The 15,350-nt window shown below is 43.1% G+C and overlaps 1 protein-coding gene across 1 annotated transcript in view; it reads right to left on the bottom strand.

Annotated features, from left to right (window-relative positions):
- GLCE (glucuronic acid epimerase) overlaps positions 1-15,350 on the bottom strand; it is a 37,485-nt gene that overhangs the window by 12,247 nt on the left and 9,888 nt on the right. Inside the window, exon 2 of the mRNA XM_074917338.1 lies at positions 13,740-14,072. The gene's annotated coding sequence lies outside the window, so the exon portion shown is untranslated. The remainder of the gene's footprint in view (positions 1-13,739; positions 14,073-15,350) is intronic.

Raw genomic sequence — 15,350 nt, 5'->3', positions numbered from 1 at the left:
TCAGGATTTTATTTTTTCCTGCTCCGTGAAGCATGCATGCTCCAACGCCACCGTTACAGCCCCAACAAAGAGCAAGGCTGAGCAACACGAAAAATAAATCCCAAAATTGAAGTGATACAAGCACATTTGCTCAGAAGAGCCTACTTTTGCTGAGGAATGAAGTCCTTCAAACAAATGACTTGTGCATTTTTCAAATGCGCAAGAATATTTAAGATACACTTCATAAAATCCTTATTAAACCGAAGTTTAATTTCACCTCCCTAGTAAGTCGCAGCATCCGAGCTGCTGAGTTGAGTTTTAAAGCCGTTGCTTAATTGCAGCCCCATCTGACAGCCCTGGGGGCCGCTCCGCAGTGGAGCCAGGGGGGCTTGTGCAGCCCCGGGGGTGCTGGGATGGCCCACGGTGACCTCAACAAGGTGCTGCAGATATTGCTGATATTCTGCTGGGAGGCAGGAGTTAACTACACAGCAATTAAAAGGAGCTCACCTCAAGTTTCACCCCCCCTGTTTTAAATGGAAATAATCAATTATCTCTCACCAGTTTTATGTTGCCATACTGTAAGCACCATCTGGTCATTTAAAACTGGACTTTAAAAGATAAGTGTCTTATTTTCTGAAAGCCTAGTTTACTACAAGCTTTTAGAGAACATAAATTTATATATAATTGTATTTTTATGGAAATGCTAACAGAAGAATAAATCCAATTTTCTGCATCAGCAGATAATTTTTAGTGATGATGCTTTCAGGATGACCTCAACAAATACGCTCTGCTCTTTTTACACAAAGGGATAATTCACTTTTAAATATGGAACGACATCTCTGACACACTTCACCCCTACCTATAAAACTCAAAATTAATTAAGCCATCTGGATTACCAAGGGATGGGGAGAGAGGGAAGGGGAAACACCATCACCACACTTTTTACATCCCTATTACCACACACCCGTTACTCTATGGTTTTAAACAGGCGCCATAGCTTTGAAAAGGTCTTGGCTATGCCATTAGAAACAGATTTTATTTTATTTTGGTTCTGCTGCCATGAATAGTAAAGAATTTGGAGCAGTGCAAAGCGTTTCCTGGGCTCACCTTGCAGCTCCAGGGAAGAGCAGGAGATGCTGCAGGTTGGGTCCAGCCGCATCCGCAGCTTCCTGGCAACACTGCTGAAATGTTTAGCTTTTATGAACTATAAATGAACTAAAGAGGGTTCAAAAAGAAAAAAAAGTGAAGTATTTTCAGAGAACCATCGCATTAAGTTTCACCAGTCGCTGAAAAAGTCTGGAAATATCAGTGCAGGAGAAAGAGGCTTATTACACATTAAATGGATAGATGGATTTTTATTCAACTGCAGAAAAAAAGAATTCAGAATTTCAACAGTAAAAAGAGGTAATTTAAACCCACAAAGAGACTATGTTAAATTGGTTTATTCCCTTGCTGCTCTTATGAAAAGGATTTCATCATGCCATACTTAAAAGATTTAAGGAGTACAACATGGGAAAGTAGTTTTAAGTTATGAAGTAATATATCCATGAGATCCACGTGTGTTTTCTCCTCATTTTGCTGGATGACATACCTAACCTCTCTGAGGCTCTGCACCAAAATATTTCCTACCTAACTTTTAAGGCATCATAAAAGTTGATCCTTATCCCTCAAGTAATACTGGAGCTACAGGTTTTTAAGGGTAAATACTTCTCTAAAGTCTGGCTAAAATGCCTTTAATTCCTATGCTGAATTACTGGGCTACAGAAATGGCTGCAGCAGAGCAATGCGCTGCTGTTATTTACAGCTGGGACTGACCCCCACACTGGCCTACAGCAACGCAAATAATCTATAAATTAATACTTGTTTAGCTCTACACTGTTTATGCTTACGTAGCTGCTGTACAAATCATTATATAAATTCTAATTAATATGCAACAAATAGCATTTCTTACCAAGTGAATGACTACTCTCAAATGTATGCCAAAACAGGGGTACAATTAGAGAAACTTATTTTTCCAAGTGAGGTGTTAAGGCTTCCAAGGCACTGTTTTTAATATAAAGAACAACGGGGCTAAATAAAACAAAATCCTGAAACTGCTGCTTTATTAATGATGCCTGGAAAAAGGACAAATCTTGGTATTCCGTGCTGTGAATTAGTAATCCAGTCCCAGTTGTGTATCTGCAAATGACAGATTCAGTTCTGGTACTCAGTTCTTACATAAAGCCAAGTTATTTGCATTCTAAAAATATATATGTGTGTGTGTCTCTCTTAGGAAGTCTCTTACAAGACACGGTTTTTTGATCTGCAAAACTGTGTTGAATATATTAAAAGTCAGAATTTTTCTGTAGTCCAGACTACTGCCAGGTTTCTGTGTACTCGGCCTGGGAACCGTCCTGATGCTTCACTCACCGTTGCTCAGCTTCAAAGCCCGGGACAAAGACGGGAGGCTCCTCTCTTGGACACAACCATCCATTTAGGCCATTTGTAAATCCAGCAGGCGACACTGTGGTGTTTTTGTGCACAGTTGCGTTTATAGGTGGTACTCCCCAGCACAGGAAAACCTTGGGGTATTTTCTAGGCAGGAAGACTCAGACCCCCAGCTGGGCAGCACCGTCTGTGCCTCCTGGGATGGGGGAAAAGGAGGATTCACTCTGAAAAACACTTCTGCTTTCCTAGTCTTGACCGATGTGATGTGGTAAATTCAAGTTGGCATGGAAGCAACCTGCAGCACCCCTTGGGCTGGCCATCCCAATCTTGTTTCAGAAAGTAAGATTTAGTGTCGGCCTGGTGAAGGCGATTCCTCTCTGGTCCCTCCTCGTGCGTCTGGGTTGCCACAGCCTGAACATATTTCCAGTGGAACGGGAAGATTCTGCTGCGAGGAGGAGCCCAAAGCAGTGACACGGTCCTGCTACTCAGAGGCCTTCTGAGAAAACACATCTTCAGGTGTTTCTCAGGTCTCACTATTAAAAGACTATTAAAAAGTGCCACATGCTGGCACCGGACACAACGGTTGGTGTAAGGACTGATGTGTTTTACCCAGGCTAGAGGCGAGAATTAAAGCTTTCCAACAGCTCCCAGAGGTCCCATCTGCGCAGGTTACCGGTGGCACTGTGTGACCGTGACAGCGGCATGAATGCAGACAGGAATACTGCTGCTGGCCACATGCTTTTATTTATTTTTAACCATCGTGCCCGTTTCACCTGGGTGACACAGATACAAACTGCTCTTTCAGATAAGCACACGATACAAGCTGCTGGTGGCTGTCCTTTTTTTTTTTTTTTTTGGCTCACGTTGCATGGATCAGCTTTTAATAAACCAGATCAATGATTCTCCAACCAACAGAGATGACACACGTTTAACTCGCATTAAAAGCCCTGGAGGATGCATCACGTGCAACAAAAGCCCAGCTTCCACAGTTCTGCAACCACCCTACGAGCACGAGCAAAGAGCACAAAGTGTTTTAAGCTGGTTAAAAATACTAGGCATCTTCTTGTTAACCAAAAAACCACATCACAAAGTGCATTTCCCAAGAACAGGTTGGTTGGCAGCAAGTTAAAGCATTCGCATTTAAATTCTCTGCGTTTAAACAATAATCAAAACTAAGTTGCCTGCTGAGTCTCAGAGGTCTCCGAATAGTCTAACACACCAGCTCAGTGTTTGCTTGGTAGGAAGAAAAACAGTATTTTTACTTAAGATCAGGGATTTCTGCTGAATAGCGATAAGCTACCTATTTACTTTGAAGCCTCTATGTCAGACTAAGCTATTTAGTACAGAGAAAAAAACCCACCTGAATAGTGACTGCTAATCTGAGATATGTTAAACTTAGTATTTAAAGAAAAGATACACCACACAATTTAACAAAATCAAGCAACAAGACCAGAACTTCAATATATACCCAGACCTAAAAGTTATACTCAATTACACACAAACCTCAGACAGAATTTTTTTTCCCCATTTCCTGTTTTTGACACACAGCAAAATACTATTTAGGCTAGTCATTACAATGTTATATAATAGAAAAAAACAAAGAACTCAGGAATTGTTTTCAATAACTGTGGAAAATTCTTTTTGATAACTGTAATGACATCAAAATTTCAGATCCTTTGCCAAAGCTTACTTATGTCTTAAAATGTGATATTTATGAATCATCTAACTTCCCGACAGCTTCACATTTCCCAGATGTTTTACCTGCGTCCTCAATCTGCTTGTGTTGGCTCCTTGGACTTACTTCCTATTATTTGCTTCATTATGCGTTTTTTTCTCCACTACGCATATAAACTAACACTGTTCAGCAAAACACTGGACCTGGAGTGTTATGCATTGAGAAAAGCCATTAAAAAATATTCTGGCAATACGTACAATTTATCAGAATGCTAACCTGGGCAAGCTGGTTTCAGCAGACAAGCCTAGCTTCTAATATTTTATTTATACTTGATTTGCACAGAGCCTGTATTCAGTGAGTATTTCAATACATAGCGCAATGTCAAGATTGCTTGTTTTTTCCTTAACTGCCAGGAAATACAAGACTGTACAAACAGAAACAACTGTATCTACCACAACTGAATCTAGATTACCAGACCCTCCACTGGCTCTTTAGCACAGATTTACTGTCTAATCCTCACCGCTTCCAGTGCTCCATCTGTGGATGATTAGACAGAGAGGATCTAAAATATAAAGTGAAGAAGTCGTATCCAGCAGCTTATCCTACAGTTTTTCAGCCCAACTACAGCCTAGTACAGTTTTATTTGTATCAACACATCTCCTATTAAGCATCAGCAAAGTCTGTGACTATCTAACAGTTAATTCAAAAAGTCCAAGTCCTTTTCTGTGGATACTGATGTTATTTCTTAGTAGAAACTGAGATTTGCATCTAATTTCAGCATTGGGCACTTTCAGTGCTGGTATCCATGCAGCTACACAGTTCGCAAGGTTTTCAAACAGGTCTAGCTGCTGCCTCAAGACACGCAGGGAGCGAGAGCAGCCCACCCTTGCCCTGGGATCACTGTCTTCTCCCGCCCTCCAGACAGAGAGACGTGAGGCACGTGAGACAGTTAACCCAGGTTAGAGCAAACTACTTCCCTACACAAGAGCAGGATTTTAGTGACTCACGGGCCTTTGACTGTCATGCAGTCCGGAATGTTTTATGATCTAGAATTGGAAAAAATATTGTAAAATTAAAAAAAGCCAACCAACTTATGCACTTCATTACAATAAAGTGGTCAAGCTGCTTCAAGATTCAACAAGGCCCTGGATAATCTAGTCTAAGCCCCGATTTCAACAGGAGGTGGGGCTAGATGATCTCCAGACGTCCCCTGCAACCTTGACTTTTCTCTGAATCAGTAGTAAGAGGCACAACTTTAAGAAGGCATGTTGATGTAGTTGACAGAACACACAAATCTGTCTATGGCTGGTCCTACGCAGCCAACACTGCTCTTCCGTCTCAACTCCTGTACACTTTGAAAAGCGTTCATCAGCCAGTATTAAGGGGGAAAAAAAAAAAAAAAATCAAGTATAGCTCAAAGAGTAATTGTAATCTAAATTAGATAGAAAAAAATATATTCTTTTCTAAGATGCTAGGGGGGTCTTCACTTGTCCTGCACTGCAAATGATGGCTTTATCCGTGTTTCTTTGCACAACTGCTCAGCCCAGCCACTGCTCTCAGGCACCAAAGAGACTATCAAGGTGACTTTGTTTTTCTAGCAAGTCTAGTATAGAATATCACTACAAAACTTTAAAGATGAAGTTACTTGTATATCACACTTCTATGCCATATCAAGAAAACCAGTTAGTAGGGACTTGTTGCTGTAATTCTGAACCCATTTATTGTAGAGTCTAATAAATCTTCTTGCTTTCCAGAGGGATTAAGCTATTAAACCCCTCACTAATGGCACAAACAATAACTCCAAAATCTAGCTGCTGCTTACAGAGGCATTGCACTGCCTCTTCCCAAGCTGTCAAATATTATATTGTTACTATGCAGATAAATGAAGCAAAAGATAAAACCATTTCATCAGTCTGCCTTGTACTTAGGCTTTGAAAGCAATGCCTGAGCAGGTCTCAAGACGGCAGCATTAAGGGCTGTAAGAAGCTTCTCAGGAGGAGCCTTGCAATATGATTTCAGGGAGCTGAGCTCTCTCTTGGGGCAGGAAAGCCCAGACAACCGCATCGCTGGTTTGGCAGCACCCCCTGTCCCTTCTTCTGTAGCCATACTGTGGATGGCAGGAGTGACAGCTGTGACTTGCCTCTCCTGGATACCCCAATTCAGCCCCTTTTCAGCTGTCTCCACCTTTCTGAGCACATACCCCACCGCTGAGGGAACGCTGCTGGGAGGGGAGCAGGGCAGCACATGCAGCCATCGCCTCGGGCTGCTGCGGGCATCGGGTGGGGGGCTGAGGAGCTCCCAGCAAACCCCCCAGTGAGTTGGGTGAGGTGCAGCAGCTTTAAGCAGTAACTGAACTGTCGGTTCTGCTTTCCAGCAGCCCGGGGACCTATGGGGAAAAATAACTGCACCCGCCAACTGTATTTAACTTACAGGCACCCGCACAGGTCTGTGCTCAGATCGCACTACCAGGCACAGGCATTAGAGCTGCCCGTTTTTCCATGCAGCAACACATTATTACCTTCTTAGAACAATGTAAACCACATCTTTCCAACTATTTGTCTTCATGAAGTAAAAATACAACAAACCAAACAGGGGAAGCCCTGTATGTCTTTTTCTTGACAGTGCTGTTTGGTCAGGAAAGGTTTTACTGGGGGTTAATCGTTCAGAGCAAACAAAACCCCATCTAAACAAGACAACTGCAGGCAGCAGTCATTGCTTTGTAGACATAGACATATCATCTACTCCTTCCCACCATCCAGTCTGGCTGGCAAGAACAAGTAATTGGATCGTTTTGTTCCTCTGGATCATTAGCAACTTCCTCCTAACGAGGCATCTGATCACAGTCCTGAAGAGAAAGCAGACTTCACATCAAGGAAGTTAAGAGTAAGCACACGTCCTTCCTCACTCCTTACAGCCCTCTCCCGGAGCTCCCAGCTCCCTCCGCGAGGCAGCTGGTGAGCCCTGGGTGATGCTTCAGCCTCCCCAACCAAGGAGGGTACAGCAGAGGCCCCGCAGGGGAGGACAACCAGCGTTCAAACCACTCGGATCCTCAGCTGCAGTAAGTACAAGCAATCTGAAAGGTTCTTCAGAGCGTAATTTGGCCAATTATTTACATTAATCTACACATGGTTTTACCGAAGTGAAACACCTTGATTAACACCATTTTTGTCCTTAAAAAACCAGCCTCCACGGTATCTCTGTTACCAGCTTCTCCAATCCTGCAGTCTCCGTACAGGTCACATTTAATCATCAGCACTGGCAACTATTACATTATCGTGTCAGCTCCTATTTGTTAGTGACTTATTAAAAAAGAGAAGCATTTTATACTGATGATGGAGAGTGGCAAAATTTAAAATGGCTATAAAACCCCATCCCCACCAGGCTCTGGCAGCAGCTCTCTCGCATACGTGTGCTACGGAAGCGTGGGCACCTGCTCTGCCTGAACAGCACTGTGGTTTTCACTGCAAGTGTTTGCCTTTCCCAAAATATAAGCATCTGAGCTCAGAAGTTATTTTTGTCCGAAAGTTACTTTAACTGCTTATTGGAATGAGCGTGATACAGAACATTTAACAGCTACAGTTACAGCTGTGATCCTCACAACACATCATACACCAAACACCCACGTACCAGCTCTGTTAGGCAGGATAATTGTGAAAATGTGTTAACATATAAAGTGTACACATATTTTTGGCAGCACTACCTCTAACGGACTGATACGTTGATTTATATTCCAAGACAAGTTTGCTGACAGTACCTGCCAGCTGCTTAAACCATTCTAACCTTCCTCTTAAAGGTGGGAAGGTATTTTACATTTAAGCCACAGTCAAGGAATAGTCAAATCACACAAAAAAGGAAGATAACACATTTAAACACTCACATAGCCCACACTTTCTGAGTAGCTGAATAATGCTTAGCCAGGTATTGAAGGGAAGGCGCGGGTGTCCCTGGGTACGTGCTGTGGGGGACAGAGGGGACAGGAGCGCCCAGTCCCTGCCACTCCAGCCTGGCAGCTCAGATCTGAGCTTTCTGCTGGCAGCCAGCATGTAAGGCCAAATTCCTTCAATGCACGGACTGATCCAGTACAGCGGCAGTAATTTAAATTTTGATCGTGCTACTGGAGAGAGGATAAGCCACATAACTCATGGTCTATTTAGCCCTAAAAAGTCAGAACATATCTACTTTGGAAACCCTTTTCTGCAGCTCAGCATTACACACATACATCTTTAGGTTGGTAACAGAAAAATAAAAAGCAGAGTTTTCCCCTCCTGCTTCCCTTTTCACAGCATGGTGAACAGCTATCAAACCTACACACCTGGAGTAAAGTTTCAAGGGTCTGTCAGGAGAAGAAACCCCCTGCTTTTCAAGACACAGATACATAATTCCAGGCTGGATTTAGGAATTGTACAAAAAAAATACAGTGTTTAAGGTGCAGAGACCATCGCAACACAGGACAAAGCATCCAGCCATGCATCATCAGGTTATGTATCTTTGCCTATCTATGGTTTATAGCAACAGGACAGAAATGACATCATCAACCCTGTGCTTAAACAAAGCAGCTTTAACAAAACAAAAGCACCATGTCTTCTTTCACCCAGCCTGGTATTATTGCCCACTTCAGGACAAGTTTTGCATGTCACACAGGGCTACCCCTGTCCAGTTGTGTGTCCCTTACTGGCTGCTTACCGGTCTCTGCTGAAAACATACACTGCATGAGCTAAAAGGCAAAGCCTGAAGCTTGGTTTCCCTCAATTTTGAAGAGAGGGCAAGCTCAAAAGCACCCCTCTCTGCCTGGCTGCTGGTGCAGAGCATCGCTGCTGCTGATTGCACAAAGAGGGTGTGTTTTCCCCGAAAATTAATGGCAAGTGAATGCATAACCTGGGATCAAAATGAGATTTTTCACTATCACTTTACATTTTACTGGCTTCTCAGAAATGCTTGAAAGTTGTCTCATGCAGTCACGTACACATTAGCAACTATATTCTGCAGCTAAATTCTTTCACCAAATGACATGACACAGAGCCAGCTCACAGTTAAGCTCTCCATTTCCTTCAGGCTCTCCTAATGAATTGGGAAATAATGGCTGTAAGTATCGTGCAGGCTTCCTTCACTCTGAAAAGCAGTGTTTATCTGTTTTTCTCTCAGCATATGCTCAAGGAGACCTTTTACATGAACAAAGGCAAATCTTTTACCCCGGTGCCAACAAAGCCAGCACAGCTCAGTGACCCCGACCACGTTAGACCCTGTGACTCCTCTTGCTGCCCAGAAAGCCCCAAGTTCTCTTTGTGCTTTTCATTTCTTTCCTACAAGGTTCCCTCTAGGAGTTTCCACTAAAAAATCCTGATTATTTAGAACATCATAATTTTTTTTCCTGCTGTTAAGCAGCCTGATACACAACACACATTTTAGAGGGAAAGATGGAGGGGTGTTTTCTTTCCTGACAGGGTTTCACGGACAGTAACAGAGCGGACAGAGATGCAGGCACTTCTGCTGCCAACTCATTACAACACCTACAAGAATTCAATACAAAGTGTGCTCCAAATTACAGCTCGGACAGCTGGCAAGTATTTGGCATGCCTGCTCGCATGCAGCCTTCAAATAAAAATAGAAGAACCCTTCTAGTCTGAACAGTGCCACCATTTAAAAGGAGTGGGCACAAGACTGGAGAGTACGCACACCATGCCCTAAAAATTACACCGTTCCTATCAAGCAGAGAACTTGGCAGACATGGTCCACCCTCTTCGCCAGAGCATGTTTTTGTTTAGCAATCGCTAGTGAGCTTCATGTAATTTCTGCAGTTACTCATAACTTACCTTCCAGTAAGTGATGGATGCACATTCTGCAAACGACAGTGCTGCAAGAGCCAGCGTCAGAGCAGCTGATGCATTAGCAGTTCCCCCATGCCCTGCTTCTAAGCGGTCCCCTGAAACCTCAAATCTCTGGGAAGTCTAACCCCCACCCCCAGTTTTGGTTCACTGATGTTTACAGTCCATTACTGGCATAAAGCATTCACAACCACACTCTTACATATGTACTCTGAAGGCTTTTTCTTTCACTATGCAAAAAGCTGAGGTTAAGGAAGTTATAGCAGAGAAATAAAATCTGGTTTAAGTTAGAGGAACTGGCTAAAAATGCCTCATTTTTCTTGCTTAGCAAATCCCGGCACTCTGTGCTGATGGTTCTCCAGTAACTGGTGGTAGTTACTCAACAGCAGAATTTTCAGCTAAATTCTGCTGTTTCACCAACTATTTCGAAAAAGAACAACCTGGACAATAAGCAATGCTGCTTAAACTGTTAAAGAGATTTTGCTGGGAAATTTTGAAGCTTTGATTATAGTTGCTTTCACAGATATTTTCTCATAGTGTTCACTTCAAAAAAACCCCACTGGAAATACTTTCCCTTAAAGTACATCACACAATGTATTAGTGAACCTCAGTACTGGCAAACACAAGCTAAGCAGCAACATAAAGCATAAAGTTTTCCACACGTGCTGGTTTGAACAAGAAACAGAGAAGGCAGAGACCTCGGCAACAGCCACCTCTGGGCTTTACAGCCTGGCTTAGACACAGCCTGGCTGCGTAAACCAAGGGGCACCAGGAGCATCCAGCTGATGCAGAAATAAAGCAATGCCTGTGCACGGCCCCACTTCTCAACTGCCACTGCCTGAGGATCAGTACATGAAAATATACACACCAGGTAACGCGTCCAAGCTGCAGACAATGGGGAACAGCGTCGAGGCAGAAGAGTGAACACCCGGCAGCAGCGTTTCGAATCCACGAGACTTCTGTTTCTGGGGAGAGGTGCTGCATTTCCTTCCCTAATCCTTCAAATCAAGCTCAGTCTGGCACTTCATTCTCCAAGTAACAGTCTGTCCCAGCAGAGTTTATGTTTAGACTCTGGCATTAACCCTGGCAAATGTGTTTGGAAACCTTCTGTTTCTAGATTTTTTCCATATTCAGCACGCCAGAGATTACTCGGAGGCAGCAGCGCTGGGTACTGGGGAGACCAAGATAACGTACAAATCCTGTTTTTATTGAAGTTCACCACAAAGGCTGAGCTAGGTTTCACATCAGGCACAATAGTAACTTTAATTCTGTATTTTAGAATACAGCCCGTGAATACATACAGGTGTGTAATAAGGCCTAAAATAGAGATATCCTTTTATTTTACCTTTTTTCAACTCCTTAGAAGAGCTGATGAAAAAGGAGGGCAGAACAAAATTAGAAACGATATAAAAGCATTCTGAAAGCGACTTGATAGCAAACTGCTTTGGCCCTGAATTATTTTGTATAGCTATGACAGTGAATTATCTAAGTACAGGAGGCGATTACTATTAAACATCCAATAGACAAAAAGAATTACCAGTGAAAGGAAAGGTCAGGACAACTGCTGAGCAGAGATAAAACGTTTTCAGAGAAGATTTCTCTCTTCAGGAAGACACGCAGGTCAGTAAAGTGCAAAGAACTGTTGTTGCATGGGGAGAGATGGAGTATTTCTGTCCATGGCTCCTGTTTTCTGCTGATTTCCAAGATTCTTTGGTTCTTTGCTTCTAACGAAACTGGGATGCGTACCTACAATTATTATAGCCTCGTACACCCAACACAGAACCTAACGCAGGCTTGGCAGGATTTATAGTTTTAAAATTCTAGCAAACAAAATCTAATTTAAAGTTGATCAGTCAAAACAGCTTTTCTTTGTAGGGAAACAATTGCAAAATCTTCAGACTTCTTATTCAGGGGAGACCAGAGCCACAATGCAGGATCAGAGATCAAATGCAGGGACCTGGCTGGGGGATACCACATGCCTATCTATTCTCCAGCTCTGCTCAGAAAGGCCACGTCTAAGTTTAAATAGTTTTGCCAGTTGGAGCAAACAACAGACTTCATTCTTAAAGACAGCAGGAAATTCCAGACTTTAAAATTCTGCTGTAGTGCCAAATTCTTCATTTTTGTGACTTTTTTATGCCTATCCCTGCTTGAAAATAAATTGACATTTTGTAAGTGTTCTACCCCAATACTTTAAGCATCAGGATCTCAGTTCTTCTAATATTTGTAGACAGGAGTATCTCCTCCATGATTTAAACCCACACTTTTAAAACCAAACACAAAACAAGCCTAAGCAGCCACTCCACCCCACCAGGAACAAGTCCCAGAGGTGGGTATGATCTGCCCAAGAGCAGCAACACCGAGTTGCATCAAACTAGATGAATGTGGAGGCATTTTCACAGGCAAGACAGGGACAGATGCTGTGCATGAGCTGCTGCTCCAGCTGGTGGGTGCGGAAGGGCCCCGGGAAGCGACCACTCCTGGAGATCACCAGCTAAAGCACCAAGTGGAAGGGCACAGAGCAGTGTCTGAGGGACTCTTCTGTTTCTGTTGAATGTTTTTCACTAACAGTGATTATTGTCTCTATCATCCCATATATCTGCAAAGCTTGGAAAGCATGAAGAACAGTGGAAAATAGGATGCTTAATAAACTAAGTGGTCTAGAAAAGAAAAATTAAACAAATGCAAGTTATTTAGACTGGACTAACCAACTGCACAATACAAAGACAGGAGCTGTCCTACTAAACAGGATGGGTTTGTTTGGGTTTTTTTAATTTTTTTAAAGTACCTAGAGGTTATACTGCATTGCAAATTAAACTCCAGCAGGCTGTAGTGACAAAAATCACCACGGGATGGGTATAGGTATGGAAGTGGCCTACAAGCTGCAGGACATGAAGCAACCCCTGCGCTCTGCTCAGCATTTCTGGAGATGCAGCCAGAGCCCTGACCCGCTCCGGGTGCCGCTCCAGGACACGGGGGGGTCACGGGGCAGCAGCAGGGACAGATCCACAGCACGGCTTTGCAAAGGCATGTTCCCAGCACCCTCGTCAGGGCCAGGCATCATCATTCCACATCTCTACAGATACACGCTCTGTTTGCATATCAAAACCAGTTGTTACAATCAGACAATGTTGTTTGGGGTTGGGTTTTTTTTGACTATTTATGTCATTTCCTGAAGCAGTTGATTTAATTTCATCTCAGTCTAATAGGACTTCAGCAAGTTAAAGTGGTTTGTCCTTAGGAGAGGCAGCCTTACAGAAGTGTGCATGCATCCCCTCCAGAAACTCCTTTTTTCATGTCATTCGCTAGTAAAGAGGTAATAATTGTATTGAAATAAGAAAAAAAAAAAAAAGATTATTTCACTGTGCTTTACAACCTTTAGAAACTGTTAATGGAGGATAGATGTTACAATAATGGCTCTATTCAGTTTGTCTAACAGCTTAAAGTGGAAGCTGTAAAGTATTGCTTTGTACTGTGGCAAAAAAGGTCTGCACACATTCTGGTGGCTGTATCTTCCCAGTTTGTGTTTTAGAATTTAGGTTAACTCACGCTTAACCTAACAAAAAAGTCCTAACGATCAATTAAACTCTCGCTTCCAAAGCAAGTCTCCCTTCTCTAGCTCAGCCTTAAGACACAGTAATTCAATCCTGACAAAGAAGAGAGTATCATCCTTTCAAGATAAAAAAGGGAAAAAAATGTTCGACTTAAACTGGATATCCTGAAACTTAAGAAGTGGAAGTGAACAAGCAGTTCCCAAAGTGTCAATATTTTTCTGCTGGTCTGTCTCTGGACATCAAGCCTAGGACTTGCCCTGCTAGCTCGTGGATGTCACATACCTATTTCTCACTTTTGTGGGAGCACAACAGAGTCTGATTTTGCTGCCTCCTGCCACCTTCTCCTAATCAGAAGAGGGATCACTTGGCTTCTGCAAGGATGAGGCGGGTTTGGGTTTTGCTCTCCCAAGCGACAGCCCTCAGGGGGTTCAGGAGGTGGTTGCAACGAGGGGATGGATTCTTCCTGCAACGTGCAGAGAGCGAGTCCACCCGGCAGCACTCCGACAGCTCTCCCAGGGGGTGCCCAGGGCAGAAGGCCACGCACGTCCCACGCACCGGACCTCGAGCCTCAGAGGGAGCTTGGAGGCACAGCTGCACTGAGCTGCTTCTCACAGGCTAGAAAAAAAAAAACACATTAAATGGCTCCAAACGCCTTAGATTCACAATAGATTCAGGAGATGAGGCTTGCGTCATTTCCATTCGGATAGAATAGGCTTTTGATAAAGTTTATGTGCAGAAGGTGGCTCTTTGCCTACATGCAAAATCCTTGGTTTGCTATGAAAGATTGAGCAGCTTCTCAATTAAGTTTGCACAGTCCCTCCCATCACACCCTCGCTCGCTGGGCACTAACCATAACGAGTCCCGGCCCAGTTAAGTCAGAACAATAAAAAGAGTTCTTAAACCCCAGAAATCGTGACTCTAACACAAATATCCCTGATTATACACAACCCTTCTTCCTTACAGAACTCTGTTCTCCATTTGCCTTTGTAACTAAGATTCCTCCCTGCTTCCACCTCAATAATTAGGGGACTAAAGATGCCTTGACTGCAGTTTCTCATAGTCAGGAAAGAAAATATTTACAAAGAGACAATGCTGAGCTCCAAATGCAGATTTACAGTCAACATTAATCCAGAGGGAGTCTCTAACGATCTCCTTTGGCTCCACTTCTCAAGACAGATTTTAGCTGTTCTTCCTGTTGCAACACACCAAATAATAATCTTCTAACAGGATACTTGTTATTCTTTAAGAAGCGGCACGCAAATTTCTTCAACCTCTGAGCAGCCCACAAAATAGACAGCTGCAACCCAAACTTATTGCTCTTGACAACATAATCTTTCTGCTTGGGATCAGTCTCATGCAGAAAAACCCCAGAGTCAACCAAGTGTCTAGCAATATCGTTAAACAAAAGACATGGACAACAGATACTTCCTGTGTTTCAAGGGAAATAACTGGCAGTGGAATATCCTCGATCCTAACAAGCACAGACTGATTTTGGTCTGCGGCTACACGATGGTTTCTATTTCCTCTACAGGCTCTTAGTTTGATTGGATTAACTTCAGCTGCAGGCCCTCCAGCAGTACTCCCAGTTGGATTTTCACATTAAAAAATCTGAGATGGGCTTTTGGAGCTGCTGTTGGGCTGGGATTCTGGGGCTTAATACCTTCAGTGCTATCAGGACAGACTAAACATCATGCAGCCATCGAGTAAATATTCTTGTGCTCAAGGATGCTGTGATGCCCCTACAGCAACGATGTCATCTTTAAACTATTTCAGTATACAAGCAGCTGCTGTCAATAAATTCTCCTAACTCTCCTCCCTAAACGCTTCTGAACGTCCCAGATTAGCTGAGCTCAAGACCTGGCTGCATGTGATGCTTTTGGATCACATTTTCAC

This window comes from Athene noctua, chromosome 13, assembly GCF_965140245.1.
Source record: "Athene noctua chromosome 13, bAthNoc1.hap1.1, whole genome shotgun sequence".
Lineage (NCBI taxonomy): Eukaryota > Metazoa > Chordata > Aves > Strigiformes > Strigidae > Athene > Athene noctua.
The sequence above is the reverse complement of the archived record's forward strand: the minus strand, read 5'-3'. Positions and strand labels throughout refer to the sequence as shown.